Source organism: Agelaius phoeniceus, chromosome 1 (assembly GCF_051311805.1).
Source record: "Agelaius phoeniceus isolate bAgePho1 chromosome 1, bAgePho1.hap1, whole genome shotgun sequence".
Classification (NCBI taxonomy): Eukaryota; Metazoa; Chordata; class Aves; order Passeriformes; family Icteridae; genus Agelaius; species Agelaius phoeniceus.
This window is the reverse complement of record NC_135265.1, coordinates 63,559,471-63,581,033: the sequence shown is the minus strand read 5'-3', so window position 1 is coordinate 63,581,033 and position 21,563 is coordinate 63,559,471. Positions and strand designations below refer to the sequence as shown.

General features: G+C 41.7%; 1 long non-coding RNA gene across 1 annotated transcript in view; it reads right to left on the bottom strand.

Annotated features, from left to right (window-relative positions):
- LOC143694360 (uncharacterized) overlaps positions 1–21,563 on the bottom strand; it is a 77,574-nt gene that overhangs the window by 34,988 nt on the left and 21,023 nt on the right. Inside the window, exons 3-4 of the long non-coding RNA XR_013182797.1 lie at positions 13,332–13,520; positions 12,022–12,114 (exon numbers count right to left, since the gene is read on the bottom strand). This is a non-coding gene — a long non-coding RNA (uncharacterized LOC143694360). The remainder of the gene's footprint in view (positions 1–12,021; positions 12,115–13,331; positions 13,521–21,563) is intronic.

Sequence of the window (21,563 nt, the reverse complement as noted above, 5' to 3'; positions counted from 1 at the left end):
GCTTAGGTATACAAGCAAGATATTCCTTACAGCCCCTCCCTCAGACACTCTGGAGACACGAGACAGATGATTCCAGTCTGGATCCATTCCACTACAATTATCCACTGTTTTTTGGTAACATTTTTTTTATTTAAATAAATCAAGAGGTTTCATTTAGCACATTGCGTTTGTCTTGGCATACACTTCACACATGCAGAAACTCTATATTAAGGCTTTCATACAGCCGTTAGCAAAAGAATCAGCCAAATGCATCCCTGGTGTGCAACTGTACTGACTTCAGTGAAGTTTCACCAGCGTATCTCTCTGCTGTTGATTTGTCCCCCTCGTTCTCATTCCAAAAGACAAAACAGAGGAAAATGTATGTTTGTATTTAGTTAATGCAACGTATTCCCCATATGAGATGCATGTAATCCCCTGTACTTCATTGTCTTCTGCATTGCTTGCTGCTTTATAGAACTGATTTTCACATTTATCTATCATTCTGGTTTTATGACAGCTGCCATAACAACATGGAAGAACAAGCAGTAGGAAGTCAGGAAGCATTAAAGTCACCATTTGCCCATAAACATAAGCTAGCAACCTTAAAGTGAGCCTGTTGGCACCAGCAAACACAAGAGCAGCAGGAGTCACTAAGTTTTGAATGCCAGTCACCAAGGATCGGTTCTTAACTCTATTTCAGTCTAAGGGTTCGAGGAGCAGCATCAAAAAGGTAAGAAGAACCAGATCCAGATGGGCTGGTCTGGTCTGAGAGATGGGCAGGACATCACCTGGCTTGCATTGCAGTGTCATGGCTCCAGGTTTGCTTCAGCTGGTATCAAGGTAAGCTACTCTGAGAGTCCATCCAGAAAAGTCAAAGCAAAGTGACACCTGTCAAGGAGGTGAGACTTGGGTTGAGCTACCCTAAAAATTAATTTTTGTCACTTTGCTATCAAACACTTTTATCAACTACATGAATAGAAACCTAACTGCTTTACAGACTGTCATAGAATCACAGAGTCATTACACTTGGAAAAGAACTCTATGATGATAAAATGCTACAGGCCTGGGGACAGTGGCTGGAAAGCTGCCCAGTGGAAAAAGACCTGGGGGTGCTGGTTGACACCTGGCTGAACATGAGCCAGTGTGTGCCCAGGTGGCCAAAAGCCAGTGGCATCCTGGCCTGTATCAGCAATAGTGTGGCCAACAGGACCAGGGCAGTGATTTTCCCCCTATACGCAGCACTGGTGAGACCACACCTCAAATCCTGTGTTCAGTTTTGGGCCCCTCACCACAAGAAAGACATTGAAGGGCTGGAGTGTGTCCAGAGAATGGAAATAGAGCTGGGGAAGGGTCTGGAGCACAAGTCCTGTGAGGAGCAGCTGAGGGAGGTGGAGGTGTTTGGCCTGGAGAAAAGGAGGCTCAGGGGTGACCTTCTCACTCACTACAACTGCCTGAAAGGAAGCTGGGGGTCAATCTCTTCTCACAGGTAAAAAGTGACAGGATGAAATGGCTTTAAGTTGTGCCAGGAGAGGCTCAGTTTAAATATTACAATTTTTTTTTTTTTTTGTGGGAAAAGATGCAAAGCAATGGAACAGGCTGCCCAGGGAAGTGGTTGTAGTCACCATCCCCGAAAGTGTAAAAAAAGCAAGCTTGTAGGGCATTTGAGGACATGGTTTAATGGTGAACATGGTGTTGATGCTGGGTTAACAGCTGGATGTGATGATCCCACAAGTCTTTTCCAACCTTAATTGTTCCATGACTCCATGGACAGGAATCACTGTTTCTCCTGCTGCTCATGCATCTTCCCTGTGTTTTGTAGTGGCATGATCTCTGCAATACTGTGTTTCTGGGTGTTGAAGCACTGATGAGCATTCAGAAAGTATCCATTCAGGATCATGATGAGCTTGGGGCACATGGCTTGGGTACAGACTGAAAGGCACAGTGTGGTTAGCATGTCAAGGAGAAGGCAAAAGACTTATTTAATCACCATTCAAACAGGGTGCAGAAACCTGATAATATGTGGTGTTTTCAACTTAGCAGATACGTAACAACATTCTATGGCTGGAAGTTGAAACCAGTCAAAATCAGAATAAAACTGACACACATATTTTTAACATTCAGGATAATGAAAGTGGAATTATTTCCCAAGGGCTACAATAGGGTATACACCACTGTAAAACTTTTCAATCAAAAGAGAATAAGGCTGGATTTTTGTTTTCCAAACAGATATGCTCTAAATCAAGGAGGAATTAATTGAGGCCAGTACTGCAGTCTGCACAATAAAGCAGGATCACATTAAATGTAACCCTTGATGTTTTGAGCATCTTGTACTGGCATAGAGGCCCAAAAGCAGGACTGTCCATATATAAAAATAGTCTTATTTATAGCTAACACACACAGCAATAGGCCAGGACTAACATTATTAGGCTAAGCATTCATATGCTCAGTATCCATGGGGCAGCCACCTTGTGAGTCTCTGCTGGCCAAGGTACTGTCAATCAAGCAGAGAAGTGTCAACCTTTGTTTCTCCTTAGAACATGCAGATGCTCAGTCCTGTTGATGCACTGCCTGCCTCTTCTCTGCGTCCTCTCATAATGTTTTCAGAGCTTGACAAGTCAGTGATGGTTTTCTGCTTTTTCCCCCTGCTGAATCTCTGATGATTTTACTTCTCTGCTTCCAACCAGCACTATTACTGACCTTACAAGCTCACCTCTGTGGTCCCTCTTTGTTTCTGCCTTCTTGCCTATCAAAATCTCCCGCCTCCTTCTTTAAATGGGAGTGACAGCAACAGCTCATCTCTGTTAAAACTGAACCCTGAGTCACAGAAATGGTTCCAGTGGTACCGTTTTTTTTCACAGTCAACAAACACACAAGGGCCCATATCTGCTCCAAGGCTTCCCCTCATGGTTTGCATCCCATGTGGACATATCTCCTAATGAAAAATATCTGCTCAGCCTTCTTATGCATGAGGGCTGCAAGCTCATCCAAAGAGAGAGAGGGAATGGTTCCCACCTTCCTTACCCCCCATGTAATGTGAGCCACGGCTATGCAAAGCTGGAAAATCAGCAATTAAAAAATAAATTCTGCCTTTGCACAAATACTGAGGGTTATGTATGATTAGGGTTATGAGGGTTACAGAGGGTTTTGTGATTAGGATCTCATAGAGATAGGTGAAACTGTTGGTTAAATAGTGCTAGGTACTGCTGTACTCTTATATATCACATTTCAAATCTCTCTTGATGACTTTAACTATGCAGAAAACCCAAAGTCATGACTGTGGTTGGGGATAATGTATCTGCCAAAGTTCAAAGAGCTACACCAATTCTCTAAGGTTTTAAAACTGCCTAAGAAACATAACAGAAAGAGTGCAATTTCTCCTCTTCCCCCACCCCCTCCACCCCATTTTCTAAATTCAAATCTTAACTATAAAACAAAATTCAGCAACTTCACCCTGGGTCCTTCAAGAAATATGTAATAATTTGGATAAAATGTCAACAGAATTATGAAAAATTCTGCAAAAACCCTGTAAAATGAAAGTATTTTACTTATGGGGAATAGAAAGCAAAGGATTCTCTAGCAGTGTAACAAGTGGTACCATAGTCCTTAGTATCCTGCTTCACAGGCCTCTGTAGTGTACCACTGTCCTGTGAGCTACACAAAACCTGTGCATGCATCCCTCTCAGCATTGGTGTGGCAAGCAGAGGGGAAAAAAACTTCCTCCAGCTTTAGTGCAAAGACTTCCTTGGTGAACAGACAAGTAATGTTTGTTCTGGCTGTAGCATCTCTTTTAAAGGTTATGTATTGCTGTGCCTGGAAACTCTACTTAATGGCTCTCTGTGTGTGTATGTGTGTGTGTGAAACTCTGACAGGTGGATTATAGAGATTCATTACACTGGACATTTTTGTATACTTATAAACTGATAAAAAATATTTCATTTTTATGTCCATAGATACTTTGAGGAGAAAAATAACAGCAACCCCCCACCTCTCCCCAGCCAAACAACCCCCCAAACCCACAACACCCTGGCCCCAAACAACAAAAGCAAAACACTAGCAGAGATGCAAAAGAGTATGAGAGGACAATGACATTATTTATACAAGCACCTACCTCACCTCAAAATAAGACTCAAGTGAGTTGCACCACTAACAGCTCTCCAAATCCTCTCCATGTGAAAGTTCTGCAGGACAATGTGACATGCTTTCAGTCTCGCCAGGAAGGGAGAGCCCACCTGATGAATGTGGCTAAAGGTAAAACTCATGAACTGAATGCCACTTCACATCTCTGTGCTTATCTCTTTTTCCTCCAGCTTGTGGGAAAGAAATGCAACTCATCTCTTCTTACCTGTTTCCTCACTCAAGGAGAATCAGCATCAGCAAGGTTCTCAGAAAATTATATGCATTGTTTTTCTTCCTTTTATAAAGAGTCAGGAAGATTACAGGGTAACTGTTCTCCAAGCATTAGGGCACTTCAGCTTCTAACAGGAAAAAAACCCCAAACAAACAGAGCAGGTCCCTGAAAACAATTCCTTGCTTCTGTTTTAAATTAAAACCCTTCCATTCTCAGAGGGACTGTTTTGATCTGAATATTGAAGCAACATTTTTGTTGTTTCTTATTTAAAAGTGCTCATCCATACTCAGTCACAGCAGAGACTGAGCACAGCATTACTTAGGTGTCTGCCTGGGGTGTCTATGTGTGTATGGATGTGTCCTATTTTTGAGCTATTTTAACTTATGCTTCATATTCTAGTGCTTTCTGATAAGTAGAGTTTATGTCAGAATAATTGGCCTGAGGATTTTTCTTTCCAGTCCAGTACATTTCTGAGGTACAGCTACATGGGAGATAATGGAAATGCCTCTGGAGTATCTGTCTGACAAGGGAAATGGCAAGAGTAAGGAGTGAACACAAAACAGGGACCTTGTCAAAGAGTGTGCAAGTGAATCAGTCCAATCACTCACTGTGGGTGACGTATCTGAACAAATTGAAGCTGACACAATGGTCAATTTGACTGGGGAAAGTATAATTTTGGATTAGGGTGAGCACCTTTAATCTGTCAATTGTGGCAGTCTTAAACTTGTAATTGAAAGAGCACAGCACTGCTTTACTCCAGATGTCAATCAAACCCATTCCCCCTCCTCTGATCACTGATCAGTTTGCAGTCTCTTCTGCATTTACTGATTAGGCTCCTAAGTATGTCCTATTTTAGACAAGATTCTTTGCTCCACCTAAAGAAAATATCAATCTAATAAGAGCAGCCCTTCAGAATAACACTTTGGTTCACCTGATTTTCAAGCAGATGGTATTCAGGGCCCAGGAAACAACAAAACAGAGCATCGCCATGTGTTTAATTTTAGCTCTTGCTCCCTGAATTGCTGTTTGAGCTATAAGACACTATCTTACTTTTAGTGTGCTTGTGTGCCTTACCATTCCAGAATTGAAGTCATGCCTCTCTAGTGCAATTCAGAATAGGGAGCACCACTCCCAGAAGACGGTTGAGTTTCTGGCCCACCTTACTTGTCCCACCTGTTCCAGTCTGGGACAGGTAAGTGAATGATTTCTGTAGGCATCTTACCCTCTCAAAACTGTGAAATTACAGACCAAGGATACTGACTCATGAGAAGTAAGCACATATTAACAGCTTCAGGAGAAGAATTACTCCATCCCTGCCCACTTGCATGCAGATGGTTCTATGATTTATCAAGAGAAATGGTCCATATGCTGCTCACAGTCTCCTGAGACTTTTACCCTAACATCACCTCTTCCAATGTTTAGATTAAAGCAATATGAAATGGAGAATAAAATTAGCCTGACCTTGCAGTAAGCAAGGAGGTATCAGACTGACTTGCTATATGAGAGGCTCTCCACTTCTTTGCAGCATCTCAGGGCAATTCAAGATCAGAATCATGGAATTTTCTGAGTTGGAAAAGACCCACAAGGATCATCGAGTCAGAAGTTTCCTTATCTTAGCTCATGCTGCAGGTGAGCCATACCCCACACTAATATCCTTCTCTGAATACTGAACCTGACATTCTCCACAGTTTGAATTTTTGAATTCTAGCCTCTTTAATTTTATGGTCATCACTGATACCATTGTTTTAAATGCTTGCTGCTGTTGCAGCTCTAGAGGCAAAAGGAGATAGGAACCTCTTGTCATTATTATCAGCAATGCTGTCTTTGTGAGGCAGGCCACAGGGAAGCATTGAAGAGAGAAGCAGATTCCCTTTCCTTTGCAGGAGAAAATGCAGCAAAATATTAAAGTAGCTAAGCAAACTCATTTCTTCAGCATGAGAGGTTGAAATAAACAGGCAAAGAAGCATCCCACCCTCCAGAGCTTCTCAAGAGTAAATCATCCAAACTATTAGTTATCCATGCTCTACTCTGTCATTATTCTCTGGCTGTCAGCTCCTTGTAAGGGCTGCCTGTTCCACCCCTCTTGTGTTATTATGGTTGCCATGCCCTCCTCTCACCAGCTCCTATCAGTTATAATGACACACTGAGGGGAAAAAACCCACACTCAGGCTTCCAAATTACCAGGAATTAGAGGAATAACAATAAAATTTCTTAAAAAAAAAAAATAAACCCCCACCAACCCCTCCCCCCTCCCCCCCCCCCCAACACCTCTCCCCAACAAACAGAATAAAATAACCCAAATTAGAAAATGAGAGAATTTTGCAATCTGTAGATGATTTCTGCTTCTGGGATTGCATACGTCATTAAGATTTATAGGTCAGTCCAGAGCTTAAAGAGCAGATGTTTTCTCATTATTTATCTTCCTAGCTAAGGCAGAAGATTCCTTTTTAAGGAAATCTGCGTAACACATGCAATGGAAATAGATCAGGTCCTACGATCAGCCTTTTTACCCAGCTTGTAAAGGGTGAGCTGAGACACCCATCAAAGAGCAGTTTCATTTTACCCTCCACAACAGAAAGAAATGTGCTCACTAGTGTCTGGTACTGAAAATGTCAAATAACAGAACTGAATTTTACCTCTTATCTGGCTGTCCTCTGACTATAGCTATGAACATTCGAAGAGTATCTTGAATGAACAGTCAACTGGCTAGCAGGCTTCAGCTTCTGCACTTCATCCCAAGACCTGGATTTTTGAGCTTTAATCAAAAGATTACTTTGGTCAAAGTACTATTCTGAATAATATCACTGCTATACATGCTCTCTGTGAAGCACAACCTGTTAGTGCTGTGCCGCAGTTCCCCAGACTGATCAGAGCGATGTCACTTTGATGGGCACCTGTCCTCAGCAGAGCCCTGCTGGACTTTTTACTTAAGTAGCCACAGAAATAAAGCAGCTTTCAGGGACCCAGTTTTCTAACCATTGCACCCCTTTGGAGGTCAATCACTGGGCACTTTGGAGGCAATTTGCACAGGTCATCTTCTGTTATGAAGGTGGAAAGGAAAAATCAAAAATACAAAATATTCAAACAAAATATTCCAACAACTTGGATTCTGCATTTTCTTCTTGCATCCCTTCCATCAGAAATACCTGATTCAGAGCTACAGAATATCCTTTCCATCTTGCAAATTCTTCCAAAATATATGAGTTCTACACATTTATAACCGCCATAAATCTTTGCATAGACTCTTTGGTCTTATTTCTCAGTGGAATTGATCTGAATAGGAATCTCACATATTCCCAGTGCAGCTGAGGCTGTGTCTGACCTTTGAAGTGTTTCTAACTTCAGGATCACAGAGTGGTTTGTACGTGAAGATTCTTTTTCTGACTGCTCTTCCCTTGAAGAGATGCCTCTTGCTCCAGGCCTTAAAAGCACTGCTGAGATGGCTCATGCCTGAAGAGCCCATTCAAGGCCGCATACCTCCAGGGTGATAGATTCACTTTTGAATCAAAAGTAATTAAGAGAAAAAGGAATGCAGGCTTGCACAGTAGCCTCACTATCAAACAACATCATCAATAAAGCTCCCCAAGTAAATCATCAAAAGCCTTCATAATCTTCTGCAGAGCCAATGCCCTCTTCTTGTGACTGTATGGGATCTCCTTTCCTCTGCAGATGTTAAGGCAGAGGAAATAAAAGAAGCCTTGTCCCTTTTCCTGAGATCCCAATTTCTTATAGCAGCCACCCTGCTTCTCAGCATCTTCAGGCAATTAAAGCTTAAACCCCATTGCTGATGGACGGGAACAACCAGTTCCCTGGAGCCTGCCTGCCCCCTTTAGCAAATCTTTTGCTCTGAGAAACACCACCACTGACCCCCACAGCAGCTGTGATGGTGAGGCGCTATGTGAGATTTTAACCATAAGCAGGGATTTGGCCAAGCTGGATCAACAGGCCAAGGCCAATTTTATGAGGTTCAACAAGGAGAATGCACTTTGGCCATAACAACCTGTTGGGTTCAAATTAGACAGGACCAAGAATAGGAGTGAAAAAAACCCCACAAATCATCCTTCATGGTATGAGAGAGCCATGAAAACAAGCCACTTACAGCATAGGTCTGAGGTCTGCATAGATCTGAGAAAGCTCCAGGGTGAGCGTTAGACACAGGCACACCTGTTTGTTTCCTACTGTGTTTAGCATTGGTGTGGCCTCACCTTGAGCACTGTGTGCAGTTCTGAGCCCCACAATGTAAGACAGATGTGAAGCTCCTTGAATGTGCCCAGAGGAGGCACCACAGCTGGAGAAGGGGCTGAAAGGCATATCCTGTGAGGTGTGGCTGAGGACTTTGTGCTTGTCTAGTTTTGAGAGAAGGAGTTTGAGGGGAAACCTCACTGCTCCCTACAGCTTCCTGAGGAGGGGAAGTGTAGATGGAGGTGCTGAGCTCTTCTCCCTGGGATCTAGGGTCAGACATGCGGGAACATTATAAAGCTGCATCAGGGCAAGTTTGGACTTGACATTATGAAGCAGTTATTTACCAAGAGGATGGTCAAACCCTGGAACAGCCTTTCTAGAGAGATGGTTGATGCCCTGAGCCTGTCACTGTTTAAGAGGCATTTGGACAGTGCCCCTAGTAGAATATTTTGACTTTTGGTCAGCCCTGAAGTGGTCAGGCAGTTGGAATCAGTGACCACTGTATGTCTCTTCCATTCCACTCTACCAACAACACAGCTCAAACAAAGATGGAGGCCCAGGCCTGAGCTGAGATGGGGCTCTTGGGCCCATGGGAAGAGGTGTGAGTGGATGCCACAAGTTAGGCTGATCATGAGCATTAAGGATCATTAGTGCCCTCAGGGCTCTGGCATCTCTCATGGGACACTGATCTGTCTACTTTAGGTGATGCAGTGAGGTACCTGAACCAGCCTGACCTCTCAATATCACCCATGGCAGACATTTGGATTTTTACAATATAGTTGGAATTTGCTTAGACTAGCTGGATGGTGTGACTGCCCACTGCAGATCTCACCACCTGTCTCTGTCTGGGGAAGTATGATAATAGTTGTGTACTTGTGACTCTCATGCTCTGCTGGATTTTCCTCTAGGTAGACTGCACCCTTTCCTTAGTCCTACAAATTCCAAAGTTTTCCTCAGAGATTCTCAGAGCAAATTACCCTCTGATTCTTGTCTTTAACCTTTTTCCTATGTATTTACACAGTGGCTCAATGAGCCATCTGTAGTGCCAGTCTATCCATGCTCTGCTCTACTATGTCATGAGGAGGTAAAGAAAACACATTAAAAAGCTGTAGTCAGTGCTGTGTGCCAGCTGCTAGTGTCCCTTGGAAAATATTTGCACTGTTTGTTACTGACATGAAAGTTCTCTTGGTAATTGGAGTGCTGCTTATAGTTCTTCAGGATTCCTTCCCTCTTTGGCTACCCCAGAGAAATGTGCTGTATGGGCCAATATGAGCATTCAGCTGAGCTGATCCAGTCCAGTACTTTTCTGTATTAGGCAAAAATGTTGTTTTCATTACCAATCTTTAACTCTTAAAAAAAAAAAAATTAAAAAAATCCCTGTAACTGTTTCTCATAAAGTCCACATTGCATAAACAGTTGCCCCAGGTCCTGGGAACAACAGCCCATTCACACATGGACTGCACCACAAAAGCAATAGCTCACAGTGGTCAGGCCAGGGCAGAACAAGGACATGCTCTCTGTAAGGGACAGATGGTATCTATTTAGCTAAACATTCTTCCACTAAGGCTGTTTTAACGCCCAGATAATTTTTATCAGCTTCTTATCACATTTGGGAGCCCAGCATGCTTCTGATAGAGGCTGTGTAAGTGCTTCCCAGAGAGTGCTGTAGTTTCAGGGTTCAAGGCAGCATATCAGCATGAAGAGGAGGTGTGTGGATGTGGAGGGGTGGAATAGAAACAACCCCATGCCATGTTTGCTGATTTTGAAATGTTCTTGGATGATTTTCCAGGTAGAATATAGATGCAAGAACGTGGGAGGCCTCTTTCATCCATACTCAGTTTTGCTGTACATTCAGGACCAGACTGTGAGCCTTTAACTCATCTGTGTCTGTGTGCTGTTTTTTACGCTGACACGAAGGAGGCCTGCCAGTGCTCTGAGCAACTCAGAGATGCCTCACTGGCATCTGTAGCATGGTATTAAGCCCAAGCTATCCTGGCTCACATCTGACTGCAAAATTCAGTGTAGACATGCAACTTAGTCTGGCACCCACTCCTAGGAATGCCTCCCTTCCCAGATACTTCTGCTGTGAGGACAAGGTGTTACTCATCCTCACTACGCATATCACTGGGTGCCTTACTCTTAGAGTGTCAGGCAGAGCTGTCATCTGAGAGCCCCAGTGCAGTGAGGCGGTGCAGCCCTGTGTCAGCCCTCTTGAACTGTGACAGTGCCGCATGCGACACGAGGAGCGCGACATCTGCACAGTGTAGCACTCACCAGAGCACCCCGATGTAAAGAGTGGTTGGCTGTTCAGAGAGAGCAGAGAGGAAAGTATGGGACACTTATGAAAGGCAAAGAAAACTCTCTCTCTCCCTCTCTCTCTCTCTCTCTCTCTCTCTCTCCTTTTCTTTCTCCACCAGGGAACTGGCTCACACAGTACTACAATAACAAGAACTGGCAGGCTGCCCAGCATCGCTGTACTTTGGTTGTAAGTGAACTATGAGGCTCAAGCAATCTTCTGGGAAAAGTTCACACCAAATGTATTGTATGTTATGTTTTCCCCTCATTGTATTTTTTTCCAAAACAGTCTATTATATTCCTTCCCTGTTGCACTGTGGATTTCTTTAAGATCCCCAGGAGCTGCCCTTTTTAAAACCAAACATTTGGGTAATCGAACAGATCTGTTTTTTGAAGTAACAGAGATAAACTAGTAATCCTCCTCTTAGAGCCAGCCTTCAGAATAGAATCAGAGCACAATTCATTGAATGGTGAGGGTTTCTGTTGTTAGAAATTCATTTGCTGGGGTTTTTTTCTCAGTTAAAGCCAATAAGTTAAATAAGAGAAAGAAGTGTGCCATTAAAATACTATAATTCTCTATATGATGTACATCTTCCATGGAGTAGAAGCCAAAGCAGGGGGGACTTTGCAATAGTAGTGTAGTAAAAAAAAAAATGTTCCAAAAGGTATGTTCTCTGTTTTACTTGGAGCTTCAAAAAAAAGTCTGATGTGGTTTTACAAGATAGTCCTGAACACCTCAGAGATGACAGCTGTAACTTCCATTGTAAGATGCCTTCATTTATTTTTTCCTGTTTCTCAATATGGTTTTTGCAGGAGCATAAAAAGACACATTTTTTAAGCTCACAGAAACTATGAATACATTGAACACAATTCGTCTGACAAATCAGACCATGGACAGTCAGTTGGAAACTGGGTAACAAAAGTATGCCAGCCCAAGTACATATTCTCCATTGCCCTGCAAATACAGATGCTGTGAATTTATAATTTACTGTTGTTTTTACTAATTAATTTTACTGTATTATTGCCTAGAGGCATTGGTGAAGCTCTGCATTGCATTGTGTGAGGTGTTGCACCTATGCATGGGAAGTTTCTTCCTCAGAAGATTTAGGAGTTTAGCTTAGGGTCGTTTTGCAGATGTGTTGGCACGGTACAAAAAGTAAACTCGCAGCAAACGTGAAACAGTTAATTCAGCTTAAATTAACAGTGGTATCAAGTACCTGTAATTCCAGGAAGCCTTGGTAGGAGTTTTGGGTGTTCAGCACTTTTGAAAGCCAAACTGAAGTTCCTTGCTGTGCTTCTCACAAAAAGTCCTTAGAAATTAAAGACAGAAAAGAATTATTAGGTTATCAGTCCAAATTCATCCCAGAAGAAAACCCATTGAAGTCAATGAAATTTCACTAGGGATGGATTTGCCATAGCAAGATTGATCCCTATAGTATATTTAGAAGTGCTTTGTCCTATACAGTTTTAATTAGCTTCACATTAGTCAAGGTACTGTACCATTGTTTTAATCAGCTACCCTAGCAGAGAACTGTCTCCCACTATCCTTGTCCACATTTGCCCTCCCACCCCCACTCCTTGCTGCCTCCTTCTCACCCCCTCATTATTTTATCTCTAATTTCGCTAATGAATTTCTCAGACAGAGCCTTCTTTCATGTTTGAGAAGGACCTTGCCTGTATTGAGGCTAATGGAAAAAAAACCAAACCACACCAAAGGAAAAAAAAAGGACCAGAAAGAAAAAACAAATTCATCTACTGAGAAAAGCAAAACTGTCTATGAAGCTTTAAGCTGTTCTTTGTCACTCCATCAAATTATATATGGCTAGGTCACAGTTTTTCACCCCATATTCTGCATTAAGGTGAACATGACTTTAGTCTTGACTTCCAGTTTCAACACAGACTCACTGCATTGTCAGAGCAAGTGGTTCTTGTTTCAAACCTCTGCTTTACCAGAGTTACAACAGCCATGATCATTCACATGTACATGTAAGAATTTCTTATGTTGCTTCACAGAAATCAGGAAAGCCTTTTAAGTTCTCTAGTGGAAAAGTACATGTAATACAAGGCAAATTACTGTTGACATCAGTAGTACTGTCTTTTTTTTTAATCATTCTAACGCAAGCATAAATCTTTTCTCTGAGTTTGCCAATTATTTTTTTTACCTTCTTTAATGAAAGTTCTAACAAGATTATAGGGAATTTGTAGTCTCTGTATGCTTTCAGTCATATAATTACAACTAAAACAACTGTGTTCAGAATAACTGCAGAAACTGTGGGTTTAGTGCTGCCTTCTGCCAAAGAAAAAAATGTCCACAACTAAGGAAAAAACCTCCAAAACCACATTGGACAAGTTACTAAATCCCATCTACGTAAACACGTGTGTGTTCATTTCTGAGTCACTGTATCATTTGACCATGCAAGAAACAAGACAGTTTGCTTGAAGAATGTCAGGAAGACCAGAATATAATTTTTAAAAATGCCATGTTTTCAGTTTTCTTAATGCTCTTCTAAAACAGGCACACACTCACTTTAAATTTAACCACAGAGCTTAATTAAGCTTCTTCTGATTGTGCTGGGAGGGTTCCATGTTGTCTTCCTGTGGTCATTTCATCAGCCAGGGCTTTTCATGTAAGAATGTGCTGCATCCATGTCACAGCATGGGGTCTCATCACAGACACCTGCTCTCAGCCTGTGAACACAGATTTTAATCCCCTTCCCTGCAAAAATGGTGACAGAAGGACATGTTATTTAATTACTCATGCATGCTCTCCAAGACAAGGTCCACAGCTCCACTTGTTTCATATGGCTTGTGCTATTTTTGGGGGGGTGATCAAATAGGATAGTTGTTAAAAAAGGAGAAGGCTTCATAATAGATTTCTCTTTGCTATTTGATGAGAACAATAAATGAAAAGATTGGCAGGATAAGAACAGAGTGCGAACTGAAGAAAATCTAGGTATGGGAAATATGGCCATAAAATTATTTGTGACCTCTTTTCTCACTGTGAAGATATGTAAGGCAAGATGTACTGTGTAACTTCACTCTCCTCCACTACAAGATTATGGGTCCAGCAAAAATTAACTGTGATAACCATGTCTAACATACTGAAGAATATGAAACCAACTGAAATTTACTGAAGTCTTTATCTAAGTAAGATCTGCAGTAGTAGGTATGTTTCCTTCAGGTGCTAGAAGAGGAAAAAACAGGAGGAGGATTAAACAGGAAGTAAAATTTTTAGTTGTGCTTAAACAACACATTTGCTAAATCACTCCAGTCAAAATCATTCAGCAATCCCTACAAAATCCTACCATGGAGCAAAGCAAAGCACAGCTAAATGAAACGTTATATATTGTATCCGGCAAGCAATCACTGTACTCGCATTCTCATTGCCCTCAGCAGCACCTGCATTCTTTGATCACAGTCCTTTTATGTGCTGCACTGTATACAAAAGACTGAGCCAGCAATTAGCCATTCTAGCACTGGGTCCTGAAATCTCTGCAAATGCTTCAGCTCTTTAATGAATTTCTAAATAGAAGGAAGTTGCAAACAAAGTTCAGCTTGTGTATTTTATGCCAGGTTCCCACAGCACTGTAGGTTTTTAGAGCTTAATTAATGACACTTGCATCCTGTATGCCTTCCAGAGTTTTAGTGGGACTTTTACTGGTCACTTCAAACTTTGACATCTTTTGGACAATTGTCCTCAGAATATTGGGCAACCTCCCCAGTCTTTGGAAGGAAAAAACAAGACATTGCTGCCAATCATGACTCATCTGTATTAACTGGATGAACAAAAACTGGAGGGACAAAACGTGCATCATTTCAAGTAAACTACTCATCAGAAATCCTATGCATTGTATAAGAACCAAAACGGGTGATGAAAATTAAAACCACAGCCTAATATACCAGCATTTGGGAACTCTGCCAATGCCCCTAATTAAAATTTTGAACTAATCTCTTCAGGGAATCCAAGAAATTCTTTTAGAAAATGGAACATTCTTCTATGCATATCCAACTACTTATCCTGTAAGAGGGAATATAAAGGAGATTGTATACGATCAGACAGAGGTCAGTCGAGTGGAAAGGACAGTGTGAAAGCTACAGGAAATGAGCCATCTATAAATGAAAATACTGGAATTCCTTTTTGAACTCTGACTCACATAAGGTAAGATTTTTCTGGTCCTCATCAAAGGATCATTACATCAATAGAAAGTCTTCATTAATTTTAGAGTGATTTTAATCAGTTCCCAAACCAGGAGAATAAAAACATAGGTGTTTGTAACATCAAGATGTGCTAACATATACTTTCTCTTCTTTTCTACCATCATTAGAGAGCTTGGCAAGAGTGGTTTGGCATAAATAAGAAGTGTAGAGGCTGGACTGGAGAGGGCCTAAGACAGCCCCTGACATTGGCTTATAGACAATAAACAACAGATCCAATACTGTTAAAGATGCAATTAGACATGAAAGGATGAAAAGGGTCGGTAATCGGTTAGTAAGTGGAGAGGGAAAGGATGTTGATAAAAATTTCTTGGAAGGGAAAGCCCAAATCTTCTTTATTGTTAATTAAAAGAAAAAACAAAACAAAACAAAAAAAAAAACAGAGTAAGATTTTAAGAAGAAAACTATGATTATAGGCAGGTTTGGTGAAGAGGAGGGGAATAAGGTAACTAGAGGAAGTGTTCAGGGCTGGGTTAGAACCTCACACATGGAAAAAGAGACAAGATTGGAGTTACAAGGAAAAAAGTTATAAGCAGGGAAACTGCATCATACTAAGTAAGTTTTGTCTTTGGAGAAACCACTAGGGTCCTATAAAGAAAAATAAGTGAAGGCAGTAGGAGAGAACTACCAAAGATTAATCTAGGCTGGCTCTGCAATGAGTAAATCTGTTTAGGTATGCAACTGAGCCTCATAAATCAAGCAATCCTATCCTGAGCTCAAATTATTCAAATCTATGGCTTTTGTTTGGCAATGTGGAACTACAGGGTTTAATCATTGTCTTACACTTCCCTGACACTCAGGCAGACTGGCTGACTTTGGGGAAGCACAAGCCTCCCTTTGCACGGCTGTAAATGACTACATGCAAAGCAAGGCTGTGAGTACCCAGTTCTCTTGGCAAATTCTCTCAATTGAATCCAAACACAACTTTAGCTCTGATATGTTTGTCCTTTGCAGAGCTTTGCCTCTTCTCTCTGGCTTAGAAACAAGCAAAACTTCATCTCTGCTACCTTTTTCAAAAGGATCTTTCTGTGACTAAGCCATTTTTGGGTCTATATTACATGTAATTCTCTGATGCCAGATGAGATAAGAGAGATAATCCACATAAAGGATTTGTGGCATTACAGATTCTGGCTTCCTTTTGTATGTTGTATGCACTGCCTTGAAGAGGCCTTGAGTGATGCTATAGGATCTCTGTGTTCAGATTACAAGATACTTGCATTCAGCACTGCCTTATTATAGGTTTAGAAATGCCAGCAACACAACTAAGTGGCCAGCAGTTCAGATCCTACTGTTCTCTTAACCCATGCAAAGGTAAAGTGCTGTTGTGGTTAGTGGGATCCTTGCCAGGGTATCAAGATTGAAACCATTTTCCTTGTATTTGCTCAACTGCCACTTCAGTGGTAAAGTAGTAATGGTAACTAATAATAATAAAATGATTGTTTAGCAGACCGAGCAAATTATTTCAGGAAGAAGTCACCTGTGCTTCAATCATAGTTTGTTCAGGCTGGAAAGCAGAAAGGTAATTAGTTACTCTGCCTTCCATTATTATTATTATTATTATTATTATTATTATTATTAATAATAATAATAATAATAATAATAATAATAATAATAATAATAATAATAATAATATTCAAACTCCTGTTGAAACAACCAGCTGTAATCTTGACACTGGATTTTACTTATAATTTAAGGATCTACCTAAAGTTTTAAAGACTTTTGTGGACCTACTGAAAGTGCCCTCACTGGGCATCTCTCAGAAAAAAAAACTGAATAGCAGCTAAACTGCAGCTCTGGAACTCAGTTTCTCCATCAGAATTAATATGGCATTCGTTCTTCCAGGGTAATAATCACTAGGAAGGTCTTCAGTTGTGTTTCCTGCTGTGCAAGATGCTCTTCAGATGAAAGAATGGAATAATTTTGGGAAACACAAAGGAGCTATGTTCAGCAACTTCACAATATGACTCCTCTGATCCAAGGCCAACTCTGGTTTCTAAGTCTGGAAAACAATATATCCAATCTGTATGGTACTGGATGGTGTGAACTATTGACACAATGGTATATCCTGCCTAACACATGTGAGATATCTCTAGGAGGAACATGGCTGATGATATATTTACATGACATTAACACAAATGTCATTTACAGTGCTCATTTGCCTAATTAATAGTGTATTTATGTTTCTTGAACATTGCAGTGATCATTTTTTAATCTCCTCTCCGGTGAGAGCATTTAGCAGAGTGGGGGAATTTATGTGTGCTCTCCAGTGGTGGTACATTAATCTCTACGGCAAAAAATCTGCTTTTTCTAGTCTCACCTACACTGACATTTTGCCTGCTCCTGAATGGATCAGCAACATTCCACTAACAATAACCATTCTCAGTGTGGAACAGTGATTCACACCTCTTGATTTCTACTGCTCAGAAAGTAAAGTAAGTAGCATAATTCTGCTACATACAAACAGGCAAACATCTGATGGAAATACACCTTTAGCACCTTGTGTCTGTGTGATTTAGGATGTCACAGATCTCAGCTGTTTGCTGTCTTTCTGACTCCCCTGGCTGTGTTGAAATCACCACAGTGACAGCCAAGATGAAGTAGCTGACTATGTGAGCATTCCTTGTCCTTTCCAATACACAGCAAAGCTACTTAGCTTAAATCACCTCTGACGGGAACTAACTTCTTAAACAGGTTTGAACTTGATCCTTGTTGAGCACATCTGACTGTGGCCCAGATTGCCTAGTTCAGCTCCACGCCAGCACATGTACCCTATTATCAGGAGCAGCAGCTCGACATCAGTCAGCAGCTGGCAGGCAGGCCCTTGGGGACTTTTCTAGCTGAGGCTGGTGCAGCCCTATGGCTGCTTCAATATATTCCCCATGCGCAAAAGGGGACATATCTCTGTGCAAATGTTGTTATTGCACAATGGGTGTCATTGATAGTGGGAAAGAGACAATGCTTGGGAGCTGGACATGTTGTTCAAACATCATTCCAGTCTTTTTATACACTCTGATTAAGGTCCTTTACTTAGAACTGCCATCATGCTGTTGCTGGCTGCTTTGAGCGGACAGAGAATATCTGAAATCCCTTTTCAGTCTCTTTTAAAGAATCAATTGAACTGCATTTCAGTGCCTGTAATTCTACAGTTTGTGACCTCCTCTTAATGCAGATTCTGGCTTATCTATGTAAGATACACAAACAGGTACATCCATAGTACCCATCTTTTCAAGTAGTACAAATATTTCCACTATTAGACAATTCCTTTTCTCCACTGCATTTCCAGGTCATAACCCCACTGTTGTCAGCATTACTTAGCCCTTGACACCCTAGCAGTATTTCTTCAGTAGTGGCAGATAGGGCTCTTAGGCAACCAGGAAATCTAAAACAAAGAAAAACTGTTAAAGGAGAATATGGGACAGAGAGACGAGCAAGTGGAACTAACAGAATAAAGGCCCAAGGGAAAGAAATTAGGTTGAGGCTGGGAGTAAGGGCAGTAACGTTTCAGAGGATTTGGGCAGGCAGCAACAGCAACTGCTAATTCTGCCAGGGACAGTGTCAGTCTGATCAGCCAGGAATTCACCTGGTTTCAAAGTACAATACCAGCACAGGGTACAGTTATTAGCATCCAATGTTCAAAATGATACAAAACTGAGCACAGAGACAGAACATATGACTAACTGAAGGGATTAATTTTCTAAACCTAGATGTCTCTTTTCAATTCTAAGTCTCTCCCAAGGGACCTGTGATGCATCTATTATGCCTGTGCCAATGTCTCAGATCATTACATTTAGCCTACGGAATACTAACCATCATGTCCTTTTCAGGCTTGAGAAAATGAATGGGGACCAACTTCAACCAGCTTGAGGTAGAGCAGCTCTGATGGTCCAGGTGGTACCTGCAGTTTCCTGATGATCTAAGCCAGGGTAATGGGCCTGGCTCAACCACTTGGCCACCTCTGAAAGCTTACAGAACCCCCTGCTCCCTGCCACGTGTGCTGGATGCAAACTTTTAGCTGAGCACTGTCATTTCCTACAACACAGCTGTTGAACTCAGAAGAAACAGCATAAACAAGATCCAGGCATGCCCCACCACTGCACCCATGAGAAGTGGTGCTTTGCCACAACACAGCCTTTGTCCCCTGCCCATCCTGCCTGCTCTTACCTGCTCTCTCTCAGTCACTGCCATTCCCCTCTAAAGCTCTCATGTGGCTGTGACAGGAATGTCTAAGGAGGTGAGATAGAAGCACCTACAGCAAATAAATAAATGAATAAAGCACTAAAAAGACCAAGCTGGAGAACAAGGGGGACATGAGCTGTAGGAGGCTTGAAGGCCAGCCCATAGAGTCACTCAGTCTAGACTCCAGATGTGAACGCAGAGCCTCAGTGAGTGCAATACGGGACTGCGTAAATATCTCAGCCAGATGTCTCAGGGCCTGAGCTACAAATCCTCACAAATGGTGACAGAGTTGGCTGTTGCTGTTTGTACTGCTCTGCTTCCAAGAGAATCAGTGGTCATTCAGTCAGCAGCAGTTCATTTTTGCTGCCAGATGGGAGGGAAAACCAGGCTCAGAGTTGCAGTTAGTCTCATAGCAAACTCAGCAGTCGGTGGATGGGTCATGGAGCCCTCTGTGGGTACTGAGGTTGGCTCAAAATAGCAATCTGGGGAAAGAGCTGAAAAGATGATAGTAAGCATAAAGGCACATGATACTGTGCCTTTCCCAAATAGGCTAACGTAATAACAGGCTGCCATGTCAGGCATTTGAATTAAAATTTAGGTCTTCCAGACCCCTCCCATTTGGTCAACTAAGCTTACAGATGCTTAACATTATGGGATGGAATTACCTTATGTTTCAGTTGCTGGAGACATGTGATACTCTGGCTCTAAGGAGCTTGATGCTTGTATCTGCTCTTTCAAACTAAGCATTCCTCTGCCCCACATATTCATGTTCCCAGAAATTGTCTCCTAGGTGGGTGCCTCACAGAAAGCACCTGGAGGAGATCTTACCACTTTCCTGTCTATTTGCAGTTGGATCGGTCCCTGGGGAGGCTGAAGATTAGTTTCAACTCCCTCTTCTGTCTGACTTGGACCAGAGAATTGAACCTGTTTCTCCCAGGAAATTCTATCACTACTCTATACTGTATTTCAAACCAAAGCTTTTCCAGTCTCTTGGATTTCTTTCACACTCCATAAAAAAATTAAGTATTTATTGTAGCAGAGTATAGGACCTGGGGATCTGCAGTAAAAGTCCTTTTATAATCTACCCTGTCACTGACCCAATTTAGGATATATCGATTTATGAGCTAGATTCTCTTCAGCAAGTCACCAAAATTGGAACTGGCTGAATAATTTATGAGAAGATTTGTAAGCAAAATTTCTGAGTTGGGACACTGATTCATGGGGATAATATTATTTATGATTTCTTGTTCAGGCATGAACATGTTTTAGGATGGCAAACATTTGTCGCAAGATTTGAAAGAGGATGGTTTTCATTCTCCTTTTTTAGGGTACCAATAGAAAAGTGAATCATACAGTATAAAAGATGAGCTTTTGAATCAGCTCAGAAAAAACTGCCAAAGAGACATATGCCAGTTAAACAAATCTAACAGCCCAGAAAAACTTGACAAAGTTTTTCTAAACCGAGAATGTGCTACCATATGTGCTACCATATCAGTGCCCTGTCTCTCTAGGTCCAGTTACAGCCTAAAGTTCCACCTTCTGGAGGAATATTTAAGAAGGCCATTGTCCCTGTCTTCAGACCTAGGCTCACAGAGACAACTTGGAGTCAAAAAAGTTTAGGATAAATTGCAGTACTTCAGACTCAACGCAGGCTAAGGGCTCACATATGAGCAGTGGCTGATGCAGGGTGAACTCTTTTATCTTCCATGGCAAATTCTTGGGATCGTGAGCCCCAACTCACAGACACTTTTTCTCAGTCCCAAGGCCCTAATGGAGGTCATGCCAAAAGATGTTCTGAACAACACCAGGTACCCATAGTGGCACATTTCCCATAAGGGTTGCAAGGGCTAACTCTGTTTTATACCTCTGTCACTTTTGACCCTCAAACGATTTCTGGGATCCACTTAGTTCTAAAACAAATGTTTCCTGAGCTGCTACATTCAGCCCTGGGTCTAAATCAGATTTACCTGCACTGACAGGTGTATGCTTTTAGGTTTAATTAATTTCTCTCCCTGTCCTGAACAACTTTACTCCCAAACACATAGTATAGAGAGACCTGTGCCAGACATGGACATCCTTTTCCTTGTTATTCTCCACTTTCCAAAGAGAAAAGGCATTGAGTGTAATAACCTTAACTAAAAGCTAACTCCATGATATAAAACAAGTACACTGAACAATTTATTCAAGCACATCATGCTGTTCTTCCACCTCCTTGGTAATGAATGCACAGCATCACCATGGCTGAAAGTAAAAGGGGATATTTCTTCTGGCAGTGCCCTCTGGGTCTGTTAGGCTGGCTTATCCAGCAATTGTGTTGGCAGTTTGGAGTTTTTCCCAGGATCCTCTATGGCCAGGGACGCTACAGGCC